This window comes from Oncorhynchus mykiss, chromosome 19 (assembly GCF_013265735.2).
Source record: "Oncorhynchus mykiss isolate Arlee chromosome 19, USDA_OmykA_1.1, whole genome shotgun sequence".
Classification (NCBI taxonomy): Eukaryota; Metazoa; Chordata; class Actinopteri; order Salmoniformes; family Salmonidae; genus Oncorhynchus; species Oncorhynchus mykiss.
The window spans coordinates 56,108,215-56,135,385 of record NC_048583.1 but is presented as its reverse complement, the minus strand read 5'-3'; the positions used below and the strand labels follow the sequence as shown (position 1 = coordinate 56,135,385).

The window sequence follows — 27,171 nt, the reverse complement described above, 5'->3', positions numbered from 1 at the left end:
CTTCACATACAAGCCAGTGAATTCTATGCGTTACAGCTGGATGAGTCAACAGACGTGGCGGGCCTGGCACAGCTCCTGGTATATGTTCGTTACGTTTATGGGGAGTCAATTAAGGAAGATATCTTCTTCTGCAAGCCACTGGAAGCCAGGACAACAGGAAAGGATATTTTTTAAGTACTGGACAGCTTTGTGACATCAAGTGGACTTTGGTGGTGAAGATGTGTTGGTATCTGTACGGATGGTGTAAAACCAGAATGCCGCTCCGTCTGCCCCTTTTGCTGGTCCGTTGTTTTGGGTCGGCTACTGGGATTAGATCTATTGTCCTGGGTGGTGGTCCGAACTTTAGGATCCGCTTCGGGAAAGTCGTATTCTTGGTCGTAATGTTGGTAAGTTTACGTTGCTTTTATATCCAATAGTTATTCCTGGCTGTATGTAATAAGACTTCAGATTTCCTGGGGTAACAGTGTAAGAAATAATACATAAACAACACAAGACCAGGAAGTGAGGCCACCATCTCTGTCGGTGCCATTTTAGTGTGTTTGAAGGTGTACGGAACTATAAAAAGTTTGGGAACCACTGGACTACCAGTCATATGTGTCATATAATTCAGCACCATCACTCAAAATGATTCCATATAAAGTGATACAACACCAACTGCTCCATGCCAATAACACCATTATGTCCAAGGTACTGTATACAAAATCAGCAATTTAGATGATGAACAATTAATTGATCACTTAAACACAGGGGCTGTCAATAAAATTCCACTAAATCAGTCTCCACAAACGTTCCCCCTTTCCCTCCCTCCTCCCAATTGGCTCGATGGGAGGTGGATATCCATCCCCTAGGGAACGTTTACGCTCTCCATTTCCTAAACGCTTGATCAGATGAATTGATTGTTTCCCTCACATCTCACTAATCCCTCCCCGAGCTGAGGTGTTTTGCGGGAAGGAATCAGGTTTGCATTGATGTACTTATGAAATGCCTCCCCGCTTAGCCCCTTGACTCTATAAAACGACCAAAAGGAATACGAGAGAGGCTAATGTTTCATGTCTACCAGATGCATCAAGGGAAGTCATTCATTGTCAATGTAGCAGTCAGTAACGCTGCGTTGGGTGTGCTGCCCTAGACTGCGGTGCATTCTGTGTAGCGCTTGCGTTCATTTTTTTGAACTCGTGCATTGCTTTTGTAATTGGATGTGAAACGGCTAGCGGTTTTTGTGGAGCGATGGGTAACGATGCTTCAAGGGGTGACTGTTGTTGATGTGTGCAGAGGGTCCCTGGTTCGCGCCCGGGTATGGGCGAGGGAACGGTCTAAAGCTATACTGTTACACTTTACCGTGTGATGGTACAAATGGAAGTATACACACATCCTTCAACTAGCTAGCTTTTTAGATTCTTGAAAAGAAAAGCACATGTGCATCAAGTACGGGAAATGCGGGATACACATGGAGCAAAACAAAAACGCATTTTGCATTTGATGGACATTGGGTGTGAGGAGGAAAACGTGAGGAGGAAAAAATATATAGAGAAAAACCCCGGAGAGAGAAAAGAGGACTCAGACAGACACAAAGGACCGAGGCAGCAGAGAGATGCAGGTAGAGGATAAAGTAGATGAGAGATGCTGTAATTAAATAAAATAGTTTTTAGGGGTCTGGAGGTCTGGCTGGTAGGCTGGAGGCTGCATTTGAAGAGCGCTAGGCTAACCTTCTGACTGAGGAGACAGGGGAAACAGACATCCTCTCATCTCATCCATTATAACCGAGAGCCAAACGACTGCCATGTCTCCTTATTGCAGAGCCCCTGTGGATCGTGCTCTCCCCGCCGTGGAGGGCTTTGAGTAACTGTTCCAGGCGACCAGGCCGTTGGCTTCCAACCTCCAACGTGATGACAGGGGGCCAGACACATGGGGAGAGAGAGACTCCCACTTCACCTCTTATCTGTCTGCAACACATGTTCCTCATAGTGTAAAGCTTGTACCTGAGTGAGCCACATTACAGCTGTAGTAGAGAGCCAGAGGCAAATTATCTGCTCGGAAAAACAACCTTGCCGCTTTCAATTTGCCCTCGACATTTATAATACCTAGTATTCTCTCTACTACGAACACACACAAAGATGCACACAGACACACACTGTCACCATGTGCGCACACACAAAGTCTCTCTCTCTGTCCTGTTCCCCAGTGGGTGGGCCTATGCCCTTGCCATTGGGGAGCCAAGCCCAGCATATCAAAATTAGTTTTGCACAAAAAAAGGGGTTTTATTACAGACAGAAATACTCTTGTTTCATTGGACGATCCCACAGATTTTATTTTTATTTATTTATTTCACCTTTATTTAACCAGGTAGGCAAGTTGAGAACAAGTTCTCATTTACAATTGTGACCTGGCCAAGATAAAGCAAAGCAGTTCGACACATACAACGACACAGAGTTACACATGGAGTAAAACAAACATTCTTTCAATAATACAGTATAAACAAGTCTATATACGATGTGAGCAAATGAGGTGAGATAAGGGAGGTAAAGGCAAAAAAAAGTCCATGGTGGCAAAGTAAATACAATATAGCAAGTAAAACACTGGAATGGTAGATTTGCAGTGGAATAATGTGCAAAGTAGAAATAAAAATAATGGGGTGCAAAGGAGCAAAATAAATAAATTAAATACAGTAGGGAAAGAGGTAGTTGTTTGAGCTAAATTATAGGTGGGCTATGTACAGGTGCAGTAATCTGTGAGCTGCTCTGACAGTTGGTGCTTAAAGCTAGTGAGGGAGATAAGTGTTTCCAGTTTCAGAGATTTTTGTAGTTCGTTCCAGTCAATGGCAGCAGAGAACTGGAAGGAGAGGCGGCCAAAGAAAGAAATGGTTTTGGGGGTGACCAGTGAGATATACCTGCTGGAGCGCGTGCTACAGGTGGGTGATGCTATGGTGACCAGCGAGCTGAGATAAGGGGGGACTTTACCTAGCAGGGTCTTGTATATGACATGGAGCCAGTGGGTTTGGCGACCAGTATCAAGCGAGGGCCAGCCAACGAGAGCGTACAGGTCGCAATGGTGGGTAGTATATGGGGCTTTGGTGACAAAACGGATGGCACTGTGATAGACTGCATCCAATTTGTTGAGTAGGGTATTGGAGGCTATTTTCTAAATGACATCGCCGAAGTCGAGGATTGGTAGGATGGTCAGTTTTACAAGCAGCATGAGTGAAATAGGAAGCCAATTCTAGATTTAACTTTGGATTGGAGATGTTTGATATGGGTCTGGAAGGAGAGTTTAGAGTCTAACCAGACACCTAGGTATTTGTAGTTGTCCACGTATTCTATGTCAGAGCCGTCCAGAGTAGTGATGTTGGACAGGCGGGCAGGTGCAGGCAGCGATCGGTTGAAGAGCATGCATTTAGTTTTACTTGTATTTAAGAGCAGTTGGAGGCCACGGAAGGAGAGTTGTATGGCATTGAAGCTTGCCTGGAGGGTTGTTAATACAGTGTCCAAAGAAGGGGCAGAAGTATACAGAATGGTACAGTGCCTTGCGAAAGTATTCGGCCCCCTTGAACTTTGCGACCTTTTGCCACATTTCAGGCTTCAAACATAAAGATATAAAACTGTATTTTTTTGTGAAGAATCAACAAGTGGGACACAATCATGAAGTGGAACGACATTTATTGGATATTTCAAACTTTTTTAACAAATCAAAAACTGAAAAAGTGGACGTGCAAAATTATTCAGCCCCCTTAAGTTAATACAGCTGTAAGTCGCTTGGGGTATGTCTCTATCAGTTTTGCACATCGAGAGACTGACATTTTTTCCCATTCCTCCTTGCAAAACAGCTCGAGCTCAGTGAGGTTGGATGGAGAACATTTGTGAACAGCAGTTTTCAGTTCTTTCCACAGATTCTCGATTGGATTCAGGTCTGGACTTTGACTTGGCCATTCTAACACCTGGATATGTTTATTTTTGAACCATTCCATTGTAGATTTTGCTTTATGTTTTGGATCATTGTCTTGTTGGAAGACACATCTCCGGCCCAGTCTCAGGTCTTTTGCAGACTCCATCAGGTTTTCTTCCAGAATGGTCCTGTATTTGGCTCCATCCATCTTCCCATCAATTTTAACCATCTTCCCTGTCCCTGCTGAAGAAAAGCAGGCCCAAACCATGATGCTGCCACCACCATGTTTGAAAGTGGGGATGGTGTGTTCAGGGTGTTGCTTTTACGCCAAACATAACGTTTTGCATTGTTGCCAAAAAGTTAAATTTTGGTTTCATCTGACCAGAGCACCTTCTTCCACATGTTTGGTGTGTCTCCCAGGTGGCTTGTGGCAAACTTTAAACGACACTTTTTATGGATATCTTTAAGAAATGGCTTTCTTCTTGCCACTCTTCCATAAAGGCCAGATTTGTGCAATATACGACTGATTGTTGTCCTATGAACAGAGTCTCCCACCTCAGCTGTAGATCTCTGCAGTTCATCCAGAGTGATCATGGGCCTCTTGGCTGCATCTCTGATCAGTCTTCTCCTTGTATGAGCTGAAAGTTTAGAGGGACGGTGTAACGGTTTTCTTCGTGAGAAGGAGAGTCGGACCAAAATGCAGCGTGTGGTTTACGATCCATGTTTTAATGAACAAACGTAAAACACGAATCAATGCAAACACTACAAAAATAAAGAACGTGATGAACGTAACGAAAACCTAAAACAGCCTATCTGGTGAAAAACACATAGACAGGAACAATCACCCACAAACCCACAGTGAAACCCAGGCTACCTAAATATGGTTCCCAATCAGAGACAATGACTAACACCTGCCTCTGATTGAGAACCATATCAGGCCAGACATAGAAATAGACAAACAAGACATCCAACATAGAATGCCCACCCAGTTCACGTCCTGACCAACACTAAAACAAGGAAAACACACACAAACGATGGTCAGAACGTGACAGTACCCCCCCTCCAAGGTGCGGACTCCGGACGCACAACTTAAACCTATGGGGGAGGGTGTGGGTGGGCATCTGTCCGCGGTGGCGGCTCTGGCGCTGGACGTGGACCCCACTCCATAACAGTTTTAGTCCACCTCCTTAGCGTCCCTAGATAGGTTACCCTCCTTAAAGACCGCTCGGGACAGAGGGGCAGCTCGGGACAGAGGTAGCTCGGGACTGATGGGTAGCTCAGCACTGAGAGGAAGCTCAGCACTGAGAGGAAGCTCAGCACTGAGAGGAAGCTCAGGCAGGTGGTTGGATCCGGCAGATCCTGGCTGGCTGGCGGTTCTGGAAGAGTCTGGTCGACTGGCGGATCCGGAAGAGTCTGGTCGACTGGCGGATCTGGAAGAGTCTGGTCGACTGGCGGATCTGGAAGAGTCTGGTCGACTGGCAGATCTGGAAGAGTCTGGTCGACTGGCAGATCTGGAAGAGTCTGGTCGACTGGCAGATCTGGAAGAGTCTGGTCGACTGGCAGATCTGGAAGAGTCTGGTCGACTGGCAGATCTGGAAGAGTCTGGTCGACTGGCAGATCTGGAAGAGTCTGGTCGACTGGCAGATCTGGAAGAGTCTGGTCGACTGGCAGATCTGGAAGAGTCTGGTCGACTGGCAGATCTGGAAGAGTCTGGTTGACTGACAGCTCTGGCTGCTCCGTGCTGACTGGCTGCTCCATGCTAACTGGCAGCTCTGGCTGCTCCATGCTGACTGGCTGCTCCATGCTGACTGGCAGCTCTGGCTGCTCCATGCTGACTGGCTGCTCCGGCTGCTCCATGCTGACTGACTGCTCCATGCTGACTGGCGGCCCTGGCTGCTCCATGCTGACTGGCGGCCCTGGCTGCTCCATGCTGACTGGCGGCCCTGGCTGCTCCATGCTGACTGGCGGCCCTGGCTGCTCCATGCTGACTGGCAGCTCTGGCTGCTCCATGCTAACTGGCAGCTCTGGCGGCTCCTTGCAGACTGGCAGCTCTGGCGGCATCCTGCAGAAAGGCAGCTCTGGCGGCTCCTTGCAGACTGGCAGCTCTATGCAGACTGGCAGCTCCTTGCAGACTGGCAGCTCCTTGCAGACTGGCAGCTCCATGCAGACTGGCAGCTCCATGCAGACTGGCAGCTCCATGCAGACTGGCAGCTCCTTACAGACTGGCAGCTCCTTGCAAACTGGCAGCTCCTTGCAAACTGGCAGTTCCGAACAGGCGGGAGACTCCGGCAGCGCTGTAGAGGCGGAATGCTCTGACAGCGCTAAACAGGCGGGAGACTCCGACAGCGCTGGAGAGGAGGAAGGCTCTGGCAGCGCTGGACAGGCGAGGCGCACTGTAGGCCTGATGCGTGGTGCTGGCACTGGCGGTACTGGGCCGAGGACACGCACAGGAAGCCTGGTGCGGGGAGCTGCTACCGGAGGGCTGGGGTGTGGAGGTGGTACTGGAAAAACCGGACCGTGCAGGTGCACTGGAGCTCTTGAGCACCGAGCCTGCCCAACCTTACCTGGTTGAATGCTCACGGTCGCCCTGCCAGTGCGGCGAGGTGGAATAGCCCGCACTGGGCTATGCAGGCGAACCGGAGACACCGAGCGCAAGGCTGGTGCCATGTAAGCCGGCCCAAGGAGACGCACTGGGGACCAGCTGCGTAGAGCCGGCTTCATGGCATTAGGCTCGACGCTCAATCTAGCCCGGCCAACACGTGGAGCTGGAATATACCGCACCGGGCTATGCACCCGCACTGGAGACACCGTGCGCACCACTGCATAACACGGTGCCTGTCCGGTCTCTCTAGCCCCCCGGTAAGCACAGGGAGTCTGCCCAGGTCTCCTACCTGGCGTAGCCATACTCCCTGTTAGCCCCCCCCCAAGAAATTTTTGGGGCTGCCTCTCAGGCTTCCAACCGCTACGTCGTGCTGCCTCCTCATATCTGCGCCTCTCCGCTTTCGCCGCCTCCAGTTCTTCTTTGGGGCGGCGATATTCTCCTGGCTGAGCCCAGGGTCCTCTTCCTTCTAATTCGTCCTCCCATGTCCATACCTCCTCTTTGGGCTGCTCCTGTTGCCTCTTCTCCTGCTGCACCTTTGGGCGGCTACACTCCCCTGGTTTAGCCCAGGGTCCTCTCCCGTCGAGGATTTCCTCCCATGTCCAGAAATCCTTATTGCGCGTCTCCTCGCGCTGCTCCTGCCTGTTGACACGCTGCTTGGTCCTTTTGTGGTGGGTGATTCTGTAACGGTTTTCTTCGTGAGAAGGAGAGTCGGACCAAAATGCAGCGTGTGGTTTACGATCCATGTTTTAATGAACAAACGTAAAACACGAATCAATGCAAACACTACAAAAATAAAGAACGTGATGAACGTAACGAAAACCTAAAACAGCCTATCTGGTGAAAAACACATAGACAGGAACAATCACCCACAAACCCACAGTGAAACCCAGGCTACCTAAATATGGTTCCCAATCAGAGACAATGACTAACACCTGCCTCTGATTGAGAACCATATCAGGCCAGACATAGAAATAGACAAACAAGACATCCAACATAGAATGCCCACCCAGTTCACGTCCTGACCAACACTAAAACAAGGAAAACACACACAAACGATGGTCAGAACGTGACAGACGGCCAGGTCTTGGTAGATTTGCAGTGGTCTGATACTCCTTCCATTTCAATATTATCGCTTGCACAGTGCTCCTTGGGATGTTTAAAGCTTGGGAAATCTTTTTGTATCCAAATCCAGCTTTAAACTTCTTCACAACAGTATCTCGGACCTGCCTGGTGTGTTCCTTGTTCTTCATGATGCTCTCTGCGCTTTTAACGGACCTCTGAGACTATCACAGTGCAGGTGCATTTATACGGAGACTTGATTACACACAGGTGAATTGTATTTATCATCATTAGTCATTTAGGTCAACATTGGATCATTCAGAGATCCTCACTGAACTTCTGGAGAGAGTTTGCTGCACTGAAAGTAAAGGGGCTAAATAATTTTGCACGCCCACTTTTTCAGTTTTTGATTTGTTAAAAAAGTTTGAAATATCCAATAAATGTCGTTCCACTTCATGATTGTGTCCCACTTGTTGTTGATTCTTCACAAAAAAATACAGTTTTATATATTTATGTTTGAAGCCTGAAATGTGGCAAAAAGTCTCAAAGTTCAAGGGGGCCGAATACTTTCGCAAGGCACTGTATTGTCTGCGTAGAGGTGGACCAGAGACTCACCAGCAGCAAGAGCGAAATCATTGATGTATACAGAGAAGAGAGTCAGTCCAAGAATTGAACCCTGTGGCACCCCCATAGAGACTGCCAGAGGTTCGGACAGCAGACCCTCCGATTTGACACACTGAACTCTATCAGAGAAGTAGTTGGTGAACCAGGCGAGGCAATCATTTGAGAAACTAAGGTTGTCGAGTCTGCCGATGAGGATGTGGTGATTGACAGAGTCGAAAGACTTGGCCAGATCAATGAATACACCTGCACAGTAATGTTTCTTATCGATGGCGGTTAAGATATCGTTTAGGACCTTGAGTGTGGCTGAGGTGCACCCATGACCAGCTCTGAAACCAGATTGCAGAGAAGGTATGGTGAGATTCTAAATGGTCGGTAATCTGTTAGTTGACTTGGCTTTCGAAGACCTTAGAAAGGCAGGGTAGGATAGATATAGGTCTGTAGCAGTTTGGGTCAAGAGTGTCCCCCCCTTTGAAGAGGGGGATGACCGCAGCTGCTTTCCAATCTTTGGGAATCTCAGACGACACGAAAGAGAGGTTAAACAGGCTAGTAATAGGGGTGACAACAATTTCGGCAGATCATTTTAGATAGAAAGGGTCCAGATTGTCTAGCCCGGCTGATTTGTAGGGGTCCAGATTTTGCAGCTCCTTCAGAACATCAGCTGACTGGATTTGGGAGAAGGAGAAATGCTTGGGAAGGCTTGGGCGAGTTGCTGTGGGGGGTGCAGTGCTGTTGACCGGGGTAGGAGTAGCCAGGTGGAAAGCATGGCCAGCCGTAGAAAAATGCTTATTTGTTACAACTTCTAACGATGGTGATTGGAGGAGTCAAGCGCAGAGAGCAGGTAATTCAGTACGTGGATATTTTATTCCATAGACTGTGGAACCACGACATGCAAAACACCAGGGTGCATGAAACAACCCGTCCCAAAATACAACGTACTAAAAACTGTCCGGAAAAATACTGAAAACACTCATACATAGATAACAGGAAACAAGCCCGCACAAATACCCAGCGGGCCTAGTGCCCTTAAATAGCCTACAAATAAACACTAACTCAAAACAGGTGTCCCTAATTAAACCCAATAAACAGAAACAAACTGAAGGGGAATCGATGGCAGCTAATAGGCCGACGACGACGACCGCCGAGCGCCGCCCAAACAGGAAGAGGCACCATCTTCGGCGAGATTCGTGACATTATTGAAATTCTCAATTATAGTGAATTTATCAGTGGTGACAGTGTTTCCTATCTTCAGTGCAGTGGGCAGCTAGGAGGAGGTGTTCTTATTCTCCATGGACTTTACAGTGTCCCAGAACTTTTTTGAGTTAGTGTTGCAGGAAGCAAATTTCTGCTTGAAAAAGCTAGCCTTGGCTTTTCTAACTGCCTGTGTATAATGGTTTCTAGCTTCCCTGAACAGCTGCATATGAAGAAGTCGGATGTGGAGGTCCTGGGCTGGCGTGGTTACACGTGGTCTGCGGTTGTGAGGCTGTTTGGACGTACTGCCATATTCTCTAAAATGACGTTGGAGGTGGCTTATGGTAGAGAAATAAATGTAATTCTCTGGCAACAGCTCTGGCAGACATTCTAGCCGTCAGCATGCCAATTGCACGCTCCTTCAAAACATGAGTAATCTGTGGCATGGTGTTGTGTGACAAAACCGCACATTTTAGAGTGCCATTTTTTCTCCCCAGCACAAGGTGCACCTGTGTAATGATCATGTTTAATCAGTTTCTTGATATGCCACACCTGTCAGGTGAATGGATTATCTTGGCAATAGAGAAATTATCGCTAAAATGGATGTAAACAAATTTGTGCACAACATTTGAGACAAATAAGCTTTTTGTGCATATGGAACATTTCTGGGATCTTTACTTTTCAGGGACCAACACTTTACATGTTGCGTTTATATTTTTGTTCAGTATATTACAGGGGAAAGTAATCCATGTTCTTTTCTCCTCTGATCATGACTGGACAGAAAGGTTGCTGTACTTTAATTCTACTTTGTTTAGGCAAATTGAACAAAGTCTCAAAGGGACCAGGCCAGAGTTTTTCTTTAGTACTTCTCCCACGGTTCAGAAATGTGATTAAGAAGTAAAGTGGGAGATGGGGGGGGGATTGTGAAAGACATGAGAGACGGATTGCGTAGGAGCCTAGAGGAGGAAGAGCCAAGCGCTGCTGCTCCCTACTGCACAGAAAGGGGGATGAACGGAGGAGACTTTTTACCCAAAGTGTAAAATGAATAGGACACCTGTATGTAACCAATGATATTCAGCCTGCTGTTTGTGGCTATTTCACGGTCAATTTCAGAGGCATGCCATCACGAGGACATTTTCCACTTTCCTGCTCCCCCTCTCACACGTAGACAAAAAACACAGAGCCCATCTTTGTGGGGGCAGGGACTGTGAACTCTTGACCGCAGACACATACACTCTACAATCACACAAATGCAGTTAACACACACACTGGGCTCGTGCACCTTAAGCCAAATATTTTCCTGCCCTCTTCCACTTTTCCATTTTATTTTTCGTCCTATAGCCAACTCTCCAGCCAAGATTGATCCAGAGCCACAGTCTTGAACCTCTGTCCTGAGGGTTGCTCAGTGCAAACACACAGCCTGTTACAACCTGGCTCAAGATTGTAACAAACAATGGGAAATCACACACTAGTAAAGGAATAACAAAGTGAGTTTATTCCATAAATAAAGTACAACAATCACAACAATAATCAGATGAGGCATGAAGGTCAGTAAATTAGGTGTCAACTGCCAAAACCACAACGAAACAACCAAAGGTATGCACGGAGAGAGGAACCTCTTGCTGAATGGGGTGGAGGGGCAGTGGCTTTATGCCACAGCTGAGCATTCACAGGTGTGCCCTACTCCACCCACCAATCTCCTGCATGAAGTAAGCTCAGCAAAACCTAGTAGAGTGGATAGTGGGAAGTGGAAAGTTTTAAGTTCCTCGGCATACACATCACAGACAACCTGAAATGGTCCCACTCTCCACCTCCCGCTACCCTCTCCACCTCCCGCTACCCACTCTTCACCTCCCGCTACCCACTCTCCGCTCTCCACCGTCCACTATCCAGTCTCCACTATCCACTACCCAATTTCTGCTACCTACTCTCTACTACCCACTCTCCATTACCCACTCTCCACCTCCCGCTAAACACTATCCACTACCCACTCTCTGCTACCTACTCTCTACTACCCACTCTCCACTACCCACTCTCCACCTCCCGCTAAACACTACCCGCTACCCACTTTCCACCATCCACTCTCCACTACCCGCTACCCACTATCCACTACCCAATATCCACTACCCACTCTCCACTGCGCGACTACTCTTCTGCGAGACTACTCTGTTTGGAGGGGTTTTAAAAGTAGACAAGAGGAGAGAATAAAACACTGACAAAAAAAGGTGCTGTTATTCTACCCAAACGGATGGGCGGATCACATGCTAGTTTATAACACCAACACATGCTAGTTTATAAAACCAACACATGCTAGTTCAGAACACCAACACATGCTAGTTTATAACACCATCACATGCTAGTTCAGAACACCAACACATGCTAGTTCAGAACACCAACACATGCTAGTTTATAACACCAACACATGCTAGTTTATAACACCAACACATGCTAGTTTATAACACCATCACATGCTAGTTTATAACACCAACACATGCTAGTTCAGAACACCATCACATGCTAGTTTATAACACCAACACATGCTAGTTTATAACACCATCACATGTTAGTTTATAACACCAACACATGCTAGTTTATAACACCAACACATGCTAGTTCAGAACACCAACACATGCTAGTTTATAACACCATCACATGCTAGTTTATAACACCATCACATGCTAGTTTATAACACCAACACATGCTAGTTTATAACACAAACACATGCTAGTTTATAACACCAACACATGCTAGTTTAGAACACCAACACATGCTAGTTTATAACACCAACACATGCTAGTTTATAACACCATCACATGCTAGTTCAGAACACCAACACATGCTAGTTCAGAACACCAACACATGCTAGTTCAGAACACCAACACATGCTAGTTCAGAACACCAACACATGCTAGTTTATAACACCAACACATGCTAGTTTATAACACCATCACATGCTAGTTTATAACACCAACACATGCTAGTTTATAACACCAACACATGCTAGTTTATAACACCATCACATGCTAGTTTAGAACACCCACACATGCTAGTTTATAACACCAACACATGCAAGTTCAGAACACCAACACATGCTAGTTTATAACACCATCACATGCTAGTTTATAACACCATCACATGCTAGTTTATAACACCATCACATGCTAGTTTATAACACCATCACATGCTAGTTTATAACACCAACACATGCTAGTTTATAACACCATCACATGCTAGTTCAGAACACCAACACATGCTAGTTTATAACACCAACACATGCTAGTTTATAACACCAACACATGCTAGTTCCGAACACCAACACATGCTAGTTTATAACACCAACACATGCTAGTTCATAACACCATCACATGCTAGTTTATAACACATCACATGCTAGTTTATAACACCAACACATGCTAGTTTATAACACCATCACATGCTAGTTTATAACACCATCACATGCTAGTTTATAACACCATCACATGCTAGTTTATAACACCATCACATGCTAGTTTATAACACCAACACATGCTAGTTCAGAACACCAACACATGCTAGTTCAGAACACCAACACATGCTAGTTTAGAACACCTACACATGCTAGTTCAGAACACCAACACATGCTAGTTCAGAACACCAACACATGCTAGTTCAGAACACCAACACATGCTAGTTCAGAACACCAACACATGCTAGTTCAGAACACCAACACATGCTAGTTCAGAACACCAACACATGCTAGTTCAGAACACCAACACATGCTAGTTCAGAACACCAACACATGCTAGTTCAGAACACCAACACATGCAGGTTCAGAACACCAACACATGCTAGTTTAGAACACCAACACATGCTAGTTCAGAACACCAACACATGCTGGTTCAGAACACCAACACATGCTAGTTCAGAACACCAACACATGCTAGTATACACATGAACACTCATCCCTCTGAGATGTTCTCACATAAACCCTCACAGTGGGGGAGCAATGAAACAGACAGACAAGGAGAATTAGAAGAAGTCAGACAGGTGAAATCAAAGGCATTACAGCTGCATTAGATATGACAGCAAACAATTTCATCCAACGATTCCGGTTTTGCTGAGAGCTTTTTCATAAGAGGACAAAGAAAGCCATTATTGTGGTAAAAGCGCACCGCCAACACACAATATTCATTTGAACACTATACATTAATAATTAATGCAGATGCTTTCACAATGTTTTCACCTGGAGACAGTGAAGAGTGAGCTGCCTCTCTCTTTGGAGCAGTAGAAAAACTGAAGAAAATGCTTTGATTAATTTAGCCTTGCTTACGTTTCTAAATGTCATTAAGTGCAGTGGTGATGGCTCTGGTTTAGAAGTTGTGGAAAACCTCGCAACGCTGTGAGAGCAGAGTTTTACTTAATAAACAGGGTTGTTCAAGCCCTGAATGCTGTATATGAGACCGTATACCACAGGTATGACAAAACATGTATTTTTACTTCTCTAATACATTTTTAAACAGTTTATAATAGCAATAAGGCACCTCAGGGTTTTGTGGTATATGGCCAATATACACTACATGGCTAAAAGTATGTGGACACCTGCTCGTTGAACATCTCAATCCAAAATCATAGGCATTAATATGGAGTTGGTCCCCGCTTTGCTTCCACTCTTCTGAGAAGCATTAGTGAGGTCAGGCACTGATGTTTTTTATTTAACATTTATTTAACTAGGCAAGCCAGTTAATTAAGAACAAATTCTTATTTACAAAGACAGCCTACACCGGCCAAATCCTAACCAGGACAATTGTGCGCTGCCCTATGGCACTCCCCATCACGGCCGGTTGTGATACAGCCTGGGATCAAACCAGGGTCTGTAGTGGCGCCTCTAGCACTGCGATGCAGTGCCTTAGGGCTCCCGAGTGGCGCAGCGGTCTATGTTGGGTGAATAGGTCTGACTTGCAGTCGGCGTTCCATTTCATCCCAAACGTGTTCGATGGAGTTGAAGTCAGGGCTCTGTGCAGGCCAGTCAAGTTCTTCCATACCGATCTCAACAAACCATTTCTGTATGGACCTCGCTTCGGCATTGTCATATTGAAACAGGAAAGGGCCTTCCCTAAACTGTTGTTACAAAGTTGGAAGTACAGAATCTTCTAGAATGTAATTGTATGCTACAGCATTAAGATTTCTCTCCACCGGAAGGGGCCTAGCCCGAACCATGAAAAACAGCCCCTGACTATTATTCCTCCTCCACCAAACTTTACAGCTGACACAATGCATTAGGGCAGGTAGTGTTCTCCTGGCATCCGCCAAACCCAGATGTATTAGTTGGACTTCCAGATGGTGAAGCGTGATTCATCACTCCAGAGAACACGTTTCCGCTGCTCCAGAGTCCAGCCGACGCTTGTGTGCGGCTGCTTGGCCATGGAAACCCATTTCACGAAGCTCCTGACGAACAGTTTTGTGCTGACGTTCCAGACCATTTGGACTCCAGACCAAAGGACAGATTTCCACTGGGCTAATGTCCATTGCTCTTGTTTCCTGGCCCAAGCTAGTCTCTTCTTATTATTGGTATCCATTTAGTAGTGGTTTCTTTGCAGAAATGTGACTATGAAGGCCTGATTCACAGTCTCCTCTGAAAACTTGATGTTAAGATGTGTCTGTTTCTTGAACTCTGTGAAGCATTTATTTGGGCTACAATTTCTGAGTCTGGTAACTCTAATGAACTTATCCTCCGCAGAAGAGGTAACTCTGGGGCTTCCATTCCTGTAGAGGTCCTCATGAGAACCTGTTTCATCATAGTGCTTGATGGTTTTAGCAAATGCATTTGAAGAAACACTCAAAGTTTTTGAAATGTCCGTATTGACTGACCTTCATGTCTTTAAGTAATTGAAGGACTGTCGTTTCTCTTTGCTTGTTTGAGCTGTTCTTGCTATAATATGGACTGGGTATTTTACCCAATAAGGCTATCTTCTGTATACCTAGTCACAACTGCTACTCCAATTGCTCTTAAATACAAGTAAAACTAAATGCATGCTCTTCAACCGATTGCTGCCTGCACCTGCCCGCCTGTCCAACATCACTACTCTGGACGGCTCTGACATAGAATATGTGGACAACTATAAATACCTAGGTGTCTGGTTAGACTGTAAACTCTCCTTCCAGACTCACATCAAACATCTCCAATCTAAAGTTAAATCTAGAATTGGCAACCTATTTCGCAACAAAGCATCCTTCACTCATGCTGACCAACATACCCTTGTAAAACTGACCATCCTACCAATCCTCGACTTCGGCGATGTCATTTACAAAATAGCCTCCAATACCCTACTCAACAAATTGGATGCAGTCTATCACAGTGCAATCCGTTTTGTCACCAAAGCCCCATATACTACCCACCATTGCGACCTGTACGCTCTCATTGGCTGTCCCTCGCTTCATACTCGTCGCCAAACCCACTGGCTCCATGTCATCTACAAGACCCTGCTAGGTAAAGTCCCCCCTTATCTCAGCTCGCTGGTCACCATAGCATCACCCACCTGTAGCACGCGCTCCAGCAGGTATATCTCTCTGGTCACCCCCAAAACCAATTCTTTCTTTGGCCGCTACTCCTTCCAGTTATCTGCTGCCAATGACTGGAACAAACTACAAAAATCTCTGAAACTGGAAACACTTATCTCCCTCACTAGCTTTAAGCACCAACTGTCAGAGCAGCTCACAGATTACTACACCTGTACATAGCCCACCTATAATTTAGCCCAAACAACTACCTCTTTCCCTACTGTATTTATTTGATTTATTTTGCATCTTTGCACCCCATTATTTTTATTTCTACTTTGCACATTCTTCCACTGCAAATCTACCATTCCAGTGTTTTACTTGCTATATTGTATTTACTTTGCCACCATGGCCTTTTTTTTGCCTTTACCTCCCTTATCTCACCTCATTTGCTCACATCGTATATAGACTTGTTTATACTGTATTATTGACTGTATGTTTGTTTTACTCCATGTGTAACTCTGTGTCGTTGTATGTGTCGAATTGCTTTGCTTTATCTTGTTAATTGAAATGCATTCCAGGTGACTACCTCATGAAGCTGGTTGAGAGAATGCCAAGAGTGTGCAAAGCTGTCATCAGGGCAAAATGTGTCTATTAGAAGAATCTGAAATATAAAATATTATTAGATTTGTTTAACACTTGTTTGGTTACAACATGATTCCATATGTGTTATTTCATAGTTTTGATGTCTTCACTATTATTCTACAAGAACCCTTGCGGTGTTCTGAAACTTTGGACTGGTAATGTAAATCTATATGAGTCATGGTTATCATGGAGTAGTTGTTCAATACTTGATAGGTTTGGTAAAGTCATATCTCCAAGAGTGCTTCTGAGAAAGTTTAACAGTAAATAACAAAATAAATGATTATTGGGCAACTGTAATTTCTCTTTCAGTTGCTCAAATGATATAAGTAGCCCATATACTGTATACAACAGTGTTCTAAATGACATAAGTATCCCATCTACTGTATACAACAGTGTTCTAAATGACATAAGTAGCCCATCTACTGTATACAACAGTGTTCTAAATGACATAAGTAGCCCATCTACTGTATACAACAGTGTTCTAAATGACATAAGTAGCCCATCTACTGTATACAACAGTGTTCTAAATGACATAAGTAGCCCATCTACTGTATACAACAGTGTTCTAAATGACATAAGTAGCCCATCTACTGTATGTTGAAAATTTTTGCTATCCAAGATCATTGGCAGCAGCCACAGGGCTGTTTTGGGTGACAAGTCTTGTTTCGGACCAAATAATGTACGAATTTCATACCAAGATCTTGCTAAATTGATGAAACAGGGATTGCTCATTTTTGTTGATGTAGTCTTGGGGTTCCACTTGTAGATAATATTATTCCCAACCTCTTCATTAGGAACAAACCTTTCCATCTGAGTCCAAGAAGAGGCTGGTTCATTTTCAAATAAGAATTAAATTAAATCTAATTTGTGCTGCCCAGTAATACATCTTGAAATGTGGTAGGTGGAGACCTCCTAGACTATAATCCCATGTTAATTTGTCCAGGCTCACCCTTGGAAGAGCATTGTAGAGGATCTTTATTTTTTTATGTATAACTGTTAGCCGTGGAAATAGCCGTAGAAAAGGAGTCCCGAAAAAACACCTGTTCAACGGAACAAACCAAAACGCAACCCAAACAATTGACAGCTACACGAACAATCCAGCACAAAACCAAGTGGGTAGGGAGAGATTAAATACCCCACTAATAACCTAAACTAGACACAGGTGAACAACAAGACAGACAAAACCAAACGGGAAAAAAAAGGGATCGTTGGCAGCTAGTAGACCGGCGACGACGACCGCTGAGTGCCACCCGAACAGGGAGAGGAGCCACCTTCGGTGGAAGTCGTGACAAGGGGCCACTTTGGGTTAAGACAATCATTCAGAGGGCCTCACAGATCTCTAATTTGTTATAATTTTTCTTCCAATATGATCAATTATCAATTGAGAGCAAATTCAGAGCAATAGAGCACATGCAATTGATTTGATGAACAGCACATCACAAATATATACATACACACATCACATAGGCTACATCACATGTATAAGACCCATATTAAGGGTTACCTCAGTAGTTGGATGAGCGAAAATGTCCCTTCTGCTCCTTGACTGAATTCATTCTCAATGTATAGTCTGTTGTTGCTATCCTTGTGAGGCAATCCAGGTGTGCATTGGTCAGTCTCTTTCTCTGTTTTTGTATCACTATGTTCATTGTTGAGTCCCTTCTCCCTCCCTCGTATGTTTGGGGCGCTGTCAATGCACACAGATCCCAGATTTGACCAGGTAATATTATTATCAGCAAAAAATGTAACAAGGGCTTTCATCTTCTCCTCGTGTTGGTCCCTGAAGGAGCAGTAAACATAAGTGTTCCTCTCTGAACGAATCGTTTTGAGGGAAGAGGACCCAAACACATAATTGGGCAATGTCACTTACATTAGTGCTTTCATCAAGCGCAGTACTATGTCAGTAATCAGATGCTTACCGATGTCCTCACCAATGTCTTCTATGTGTCTTGTTATGGTCGAGTCTGAGAGTTACAGTCCCTTACATTTGCTTTATTAAAATAGCTTACTTGTTTGTGAAATCAGCATGCAATATTTCGGCTGAGACCAAAACATATTATTTGACAATCCCCGCATCTGTGAAGGCCTTCTTGTTTCTCGTGAGTATCCAAGCAATCTCATATGTAGCCTCTGTCGTTTTCTCTGCAACAGTGCTAGATCTGTCCATCATTTGTTGTTGTCTTTTGAGTTGCACTATTTTGTTATTTCTGAGGTTGCTTTGTGGCGGATGTGTTTTGTCAAGGTGGGCATGGTGTGACTGGAAATGTGACTCTAAATCTCCTTGCTTAAAACAAATGGCTAGCTTCTGGCAAATAAGACAAAGTGAGCTAGTCACATTATGCAGTACAAAAAAATATTTGTCTGTCCATTTCTCTGGGAACTTTCCGTGTTCTGTTTGAATCGACCGTATCCTTCTTTTAGCCACGTTAGCCACGTTAGCCACGTTAACTACGTTAGCCACGTTAGCTAGCTGCATTTCCCCGCTGCCATCTTCCTGACTTTCCTGGTTCTCTGGTGGTTCATAGCTGTCACGTTGTTCTCCAGCTCTTCCCCCTCATTTTCATTGTCAATAGATTTACGTTTCTTTTTTAAAATAAATCAATCCATGTCTACCAGACTGAAAAATTAGCTAGTAGCTAATGTAGCTAAGTGTAGCTAAGTGTCGGTTGCTGTAGCTGAGCAGTTGCGTTCTATTTCGGCCTTTCTGTTCAACAGCTGCTCTATACTGCCATCTATCTGCCATCCAGGGAACAATAGATATATTCAATGAAGTGATTCAGGCCTGCATTAAAGACATTGAATTGAAAATGTATCATTGTTATGTATTATGAATGGAAAATAGGAAAATCATTAGGGTGACCACGCAATGAGTACCACTGACTTAAGGTATTATATTTTAATTTTTTATTCACTAACGAGCGGTATACTTCTTGTTGTTATTTTTGTACTAATAGGACTCCAATTCATTCAATTCAGCAGTGTATTTCTTTGGTAGACCTTTGGTATAGGAAATGATTTGGTAGACCTTTGGTATAGGAAATGATTTGACCCCTAGGAAAGGCCTTTAATGTATCCCAGATTACAAACTATTGCGAGAGGACGGACAGTTGGTTTCACAGAAAAACGTAATTTGGTCTCTGATAAAGTGACATAATTCTGCTTCTGTTTCAAAAGAGTTTAGGCGCCATCTATAGGTCCCTTGAACTCCATCCAGCATCCACACAGAAAGTGTGAGGGAGAATTATCTGAGATAGTTCTGGATAAATACTCAGTTTCCACAACTCTATGGATTACCTGTGCTGATAGGGGGGAAACATCACTCCAAATATGAGAGCTATGCAGAATGAGCAGAATGAGTCATCCCTATCTTGAGGGTGGAGCTGTCTCCATGCGTCTTTTCAATTTAAGTCTTTCATAAATGATAGAGTGCATTTGGCTGACAGTCAATGAGGATGCTTTAGCTGAGGATCTATCCAGAATCGGATCCAGACAAAAATTGATGTCACCCCCAACTAAGAGTGTTCCCTGAAATTCCGTTACCTTGAGGAATATATCTTGAAGAAAGTATTCAGACCCCTTGACTTTTTCCACATTCTGTTATGTTACAGCCTTATTCTAAAATTGATTAAATTGTTGTTGTTTTTGTCATCGATCTACACACAATACCCTTTAATGACAAAGCAAAAACATTATTTTTTTTTTTGTGCAAATGTATTAAAATATAAAAAACTGAAATATCACATTTACATAATTATTCAGACTCTTTACTCAGTACTTTGTTGAAGCACCTTTGACAGCGATTATAGCCTTGAGTCTCCTTGGGTGTGATCCATGGAAAAAGGATGCACCTGTGCTCAATTTTGAGTCTCATAGCAAAGGGTCTTAATATTTGTGTAAATAAGGTATTTCTGTTTTTTATTTATAATACATTTGCAAAAATTTCTAAAAACCCTATTTTCACTTTGTCATTACGGGGTATTTTGTGTAGATTGATGAGGACATTTTTTTTTTATTTAATCCATTTTAGAATAAAGCTGTAACGTAACAAAATGTGGAATAAGTCAAAGGGGCCTGCATACAGCCCACGGCTGGTATATTAGCCATATACCACAACCTCTCGGGCCTTATTGCTTAAATAAAAAATGGTGGTTATTAGTAGAAGGAGTAATCTTACTGCTGGGCCCACGGGATGTGTTGAACAATACAGACCCAGATGGAGAAAGACATGCTGAGACGTCTGTCTGGACCGTTGTCCTCACGGCTATATCCAACATTAACCTTGACCTATTGCGACATCCTGGATCCATTGGAAAAGTTTGATTGTGTGTTTCACATATGACACAGATCACATGCAGTATCATGGAGATCATTGACACCATCATCAAACTGTGAGTACAAGAGCCTGCTGAAGGTTTAGGGTGAGTGTAAAGGCATACAATATTAGAGGGATACCATATAATATGCATCTAATGATGAACATGATGAATGGCATACAGTATTGTACAGTACAGGGGTAATTCAAGTTATTCACCTCCAATGTACACTGTTTGCATCCACATTCTGTACCGTCTCAACAGACTGGTGTAGTAGTGAATGCTTTGTGGTAACCTACCTTCCATGCGATTTGGTTTCCCTTGGTGTTATGCTCCAGAGCGATGGGGAAGTCTCCTCGCTCGTAGAACTTGCAGAACGCAGTGGGCTTGGCCTCTCCTGGAAGGCCCCCACTGCCAGCGGTCCCAACCTAGAGAGAGAGAGAGAGAGAGAGAGAGAGAGAGAGAGTCCCTATGGTCCCTCACCATCTGTGGGGCTCGACGACATGACTGGCAGATGTACAACTGTCATTAATCCTCAGATTACCACCCAGTGCTGGACTATAGTGTGATGGAGCGTAACATGACTACAGTGGCAGACAGTGACAAGACCGTGTTTCCAGTGAGATACTACTGTATGGCAGTGCATCAAATGTGGCTGAAGACCTGGGAGAGACTTTCTTATTCTTAGAGGTAGACATGATGAGTGGCTAACTAGTGCTTGGCCCTGAAGTAAGTTACAACTTAGTTTAGACTATTAAAAGGCACACTAGGGTGTCCCGGTGGATCCACAGCATTTAATGCACCATGGGATTGCAGAGGCATAAAATGAATCTGTTTGGTGGCATTTATTTACTTTTAAGCGAGGGAATGCTTAAATGAATAACATTATGCTAAGTTAATAGGCACCATTTGGCATACCTGCAGGAGGGTGTAACCAAACAAAACAACTATGACTGACCATGCATTGAAAAGCACAATAAAAATAATAATCTGCATGAAGGCTATTTTGCAGAGTACTTTTTTCCTTATCCATCTGAAACTAAATTATATTCTGGGCCAAATGTTGCATGAATGAGTGTCCTTGCAAATTTTAATGCTCATTCTTCCAAATATAATAAACTATAGTCCTATACTGTACCTCATTTGACACTGTATTGTGGTATAGATAGGCCTAAATCACTAAAACATTGTTTTGCTCTGTATATAACTAAAAACTTCTGAGTCCGAGATGCATTCACCGCAGAACGGTTTGAAGCTTTTCCAAATTACAAAGCAAATGCAAAACCTTCAGTGTTCCTCCCTCCACAGAAGTTCCCTCAGTCACAGAGAAAAAAAGAAGCCTTACAGATAAGTGACGCTCCTGCAGCCTGGAGCAACACAAGCCTTCAAACCCAAGTAGCACTGTTCTGCCGGCAGTTAAAAATAGCCCTGGAGAAAATGAACTCCAGACTGCAAGGACTGGTGGAATTTATGGTCAGAAGTGATGACACTGCAGTCGATTCCGCCTCACGCGGCGCACCGTACCCTTCAGCGAACTCCCCTCTCCTTCAACTGTCATCAGCAACCAACCCCTATTCCCCCTACTTCCAGACCCAAAATAATATTTTTTTTTCTTCCCAGTCCTCAACAAAAACACAACAGCACTGACTGTTGTCAGACCCTTACTCCCTTCTCCCCACGTTCCTCGGCTGCATTCTACTTCGGGGGATTTGACTGGAATAGGGATTGCGGCGCTTCGAAGGATTTCCTGCCGACTTCTGGGAGCCTGCTGGGATTCATGGCGATCCTGTCCAACCGCCCCATCATGAGAGATCATAAGCCATGCTCTAGGAAGTGTGAGCACTGGTGACACACTCTTTTCACGCCATTTCCCCGGTGTACGGTGTTATACATCAAGGACTGTCCAATGCGAGTCCAGATGTGCGTTCATGTTTAACTGAGAACCCTCTGCCTGGGACCTCATTCATAAATGAAACTATGGCGGGTTTATACTTTACAGTTTACAATTGCAGTTGTATATTTGTACGTCATTTAGATTTATTTGAACTAACGATAGCTAGCTACCAAGTGGCTGGATCCGTTTTCCCAAAAGTGAACAATGTGTAACGTCAATGTGCAACGTTTTACTTGCTAGCGAACCAACAACGCCAATGCCGCTATCAAGCCTATCTACAGTTTACCTGAATAAAATATATGACACTGATCATGACTAAATTTGATCTAATTTCACTGCGATTGGTTAGTCAAAATGAAATGCCTGGGATGATGAATAATTTGTGTTGCTGGTTTAATTGGTTAATCTGATGGATTTTGGATGTACTTGGTCTTATTTGTTGGACGGCCCACAAGGCCAACTTTACCATATTATACTGGAGGCAGACTTACACACCCAGTATCATTACTTTGCGCGAATGTTAAAAGTTGAGCGATATCAATGTGAAATTCCAATACAGAATCATTTGTTTAGCTTCTTTCTATTCTGTGGCTGCATGAAATAGAAAACCATGTCAATTCAGCGATGACATTAGTTTACTTCATCTTTGTGGCTCCCAGATGAAATAGTAACATCCATTACTGTAGTTAGGTTTAGGTGAAAAAGAGTATGTCCCCGCAGCACAGTGGCTCGGTGCAAATTTCCTGTCCAGGATGGGAGGTGGGAGGTGACTGAAATGTCCTGGGAACACCTGCTAATTCAGTTTTAAGCAGTATTTTTTTCCCTTTAGATCTTCTTTAATAGTATGTGTCTTGAATGTCTCCCTCATCTTCTTCTTCTCACTCTCCTCTCCCTGTGCATCTCACTCCAACCACTCTGGTGTGAGAGGCCAAATAGGTGGTTGAAATGCTAATAACTCCATGCTGGGCAGTGCAGTGCTCTGCAATATCAACCTGACCTCCTCCCCTGCTGAAAAGTCTAAGTGAAATAAAGACAAACGCACACACATACTGTACACACACACACACACAGATAGTGTAAACACACACCCACACACACATACTGCACACACACACACACACACGTACTGTACACACACACACACACACAAATGACTGGGAAGATTTTAATTTGTAGGACAATTGATTATGCAAAACATGGTTGGCATATTTAAAGAACTGGTTTAGATTAATAAATAGGCCTAAAAAAATAACAATCATATACAGTGGGGCAAAAAAGTATTTAGTCAGCCACCAATTGTGCAAGTTCTCCTGCTTAAAAAGATGAGAGGCCTGTAATTTTTTTGTAACATCATAGGTACACTTCAACTATGACAGACAAAATGAGAAGGAAAAAAATCCTGAAAATCACATTGTAGGATTTTTTATGAATTTATTTGCAAATGATGGTGGAAAATAAGTATTTGGTCACCTACAAACAAGCAAGATTTCTGACTCTCACAGACCTGTAACTTCTTATTTAAGAGGCTCCTCTGTCCTCCACTTGTTACCTGTATTACTGGCACCTGTTTGAACTTGTTATCAGTATAAAATACACCTGTGCACAACCTCAAACAGTCATACACTATGGCCAAGACCAAAGAGCTGTCAAAGGACACCAGAAACAAAATTGTAGACCTGCACCAGGCTTGGAAGACTCTGCAATAGGTAAGCAGCTTGGTTTGAATAAATCAACTGTGGGAGCAATTATTAGGAAATGGAAGACATACAAGACCACTGATAATCTCCCTCGATCTGGGGCTCCACGCAAGATCTCACCCCGTGGGGTCAAAATGATCACAAGAACGGTGAGCAAAAATCACAGAACAACACGGGGGGACCTAGTGAATGACCTGCAGAGAGCTGGGACCAAAGTAAAAAAGCCTACCATCAGTAACACACTACGCCGCCAGGGACTCAAATCCTGCAGTGCCAGACGTGTCCCCCTGCTTAAGCCAGTACATGTCCAGGCCTGTCTGAAGTTTTCTAGAGAGCATTTGGATGATCTTCATAGTTGAAGTGTATCTATGATGAAAATTACACAATTGGTGGCTGACTAAATACTTGTTTGCCCCACTGTACAATATTAATAATAATAATAATAAAACAAATGATTTAAAATATGAATTGAATAAATAAAAGTTCCAGAATTGCTTTCTACTAGAAAGTGACTGGCACAGTAAACTGCATTTGGCAGCATCAACATTCTCCTCATCTTCTGTCCTCTACAATATTAAACCTTGTAGGAGTTTCATTTCATTAGACATACTCTCTAACTTGAGTTTTTACTTCAATGAAAAATGTCTCCATATTCACAATCAACAGTAGCCTAGTTCAAGGCTCCTCCCTCTCTCTCCTCAGCAGCAGGCCCATGCTGGCAAGGAGTGAGAGACTGGTGCAGAAGAGTGAAATCGGGGTGGACAATTTGGCCGGCTACAATTGTATTTATCGGCTTTTATTTTATCGTGCCAAAAGCCGGCAATTACCGGCTAACGGAAACCCATACAGACACGCACACATGAACAAACACAGGCATACACACAATATCCTGCCCTCAGTGGTGGTCATAAACCGAGCCTCTGAGGCAGAGTATTTAACTCGAGATAGCTTGGTGGTAACATTATTAAACAGAAAGTGTCAGGTTCTCTGCCACTGGTGCACACATCTGGGAGTAATAACAAGGCCCTGGCGGTCATATTGGTTCTAGGCTGTCATTTCTCTCCAGCCCATTACTTATCATTTTGGATGCCATCCTTTTTTTCTCTAATGCCTGTGTCCACTCCTTTCTTTTCCTGTGAACAGCAACCTGCAACCCCCACTAAGCTTCCCGTTTGGAAGTCACATGGTTGAGTCCCCTGCGGAGGTGATTGGCCCGGCCAGCAGAGGACGAGACCTGTGCTACTGTCATTTATAAGCTGTCATCCGGTGGAACAAAGATGCTCTAACCTTATTAGTATGATACATCCAGGTGTTGCTGACACAGGGGCAGAATAATAGGGAAAGGTAGATAGAGGGGGAGAGGGAGAGAGAGAGAGAGAGATGGAAGAGAGAGAGATGGGGGAGAGAGAGCAATGGGGGAGAAAGAGAGAGATGGGGGAGAGAGATGGAGGAGAGAGAGAGATGGGGGAAAGAGAGAGAGATGGGAGAGAGAGATGGGGGAGAGAGAGAGAGGTGGGGGGAGAGAGAGAGGTGGGGGGAGAGAGAGAGGTGGGGGGAGAGAGAGAGGTGGGGGGAGAGAGATGGAAGAGCGAGAGAGAGAGATGGAAGAGAGAGAGAGAGAGAGAGAGAGAGATGGAAGTGAGAGTGAGAGAGATGGAAGAGAGAGAGAGAAATGGAAGAGAGAGAGATGGGGAGAGAGAGCGATGGGGGAGAAAGAGAGAGGTGGGGGGAGAGAGATGGAGGAGAGAGAGAGATGGGGGAGAGAGAGATGGAAGAGAGAGTGAGAGAGATGGAAGAGAGAGAGAGAGAGATGGAAGAGAGAGAGGTGGGGGGAGAGAGATGGAAGAGAGAGAGAGAGAGAGAGAGAGAGAGATGGAAGAGAGAGAGAGAGGTGGGGTGAGAGAGAGAGAGAGAGACAGGACTCCTCAATTCTGAGGGTGAGTTCACCGTGGTGACGGTGGCGTTGCGTGTAGGTGATCCATCAACTTGCCTGGCCCTCCAGCTCTCCATCCCCGGCGTCCCCAAAACAGCTGTAACCAACTGATGGATGTTTGGCAAGGGGCCGTCAATAAACTCAAGTAAAGCCCACACTAATTTCTTTATTTATAACTCTCCTGCTTCGTTCATTTCTCACTTTAGGGGTTATTTTGCATCACCTGTTTACTGAGGCGGCGAGGGGAGCTGCTGGACAAGCTGCTGGACACCACTCACTTTCCTTCTTGCTTTCCCTCTTTCCCTCGCTCTGTACTTCTTTCCTTTTTCGGTTGAGGGGTTATTGAAATCTACCGCGATGCAAAGAACGTCCTTTTCCTTTCCCAGGCTCGACTGAGTAAGGAGGGTGGGTGAGTCACAGAGGCAGGAGGATGGAGAGAGAGAGACGAAGCCTCTTCTGATAAGGTCAGGCTGCACATCACCGCCGCAGGCAACACAATTAGCTCACTTTATTTACGGGGCAATCGCGCAGTCGAGAAATATGCACTTGCCAGGGGTGTGTCCTTTTGACGAGATTTAAATGAATCCACAATAAAAAATGAACCGATTGCTCTTTTCTTTCACATCCTCTTATCCAAACAACATGTCACGGGTTTGGCTTACTCATTTACTCTGTGTGAAACCGCAGAGTGAAAAAGTCGGAGTGTCAATTTACTTTCAGATGAATAAATCCTTGGATCCATTACTTGTGCATCTTTTTCTCATGGCCAAACATACAGGCTAGTCAGTTGGAGCACAATCAGTTGGTAAATCAATTTCATTGTGTGAAGAAAATTACTGGTAGTTGGCTCCTTTGTTAGTCAA

General features: G+C 44.4%; 1 pseudogene; it reads right to left on the bottom strand.

The window, feature by feature from the left end:
- Window positions 1-21,217, bottom strand: part of LOC118941493 — a 318,541-nt pseudogene extending 297,324 nt beyond the window's left edge.
- Between the last annotated feature and the right edge of the window lie 5,954 nt (window positions 21,218-27,171).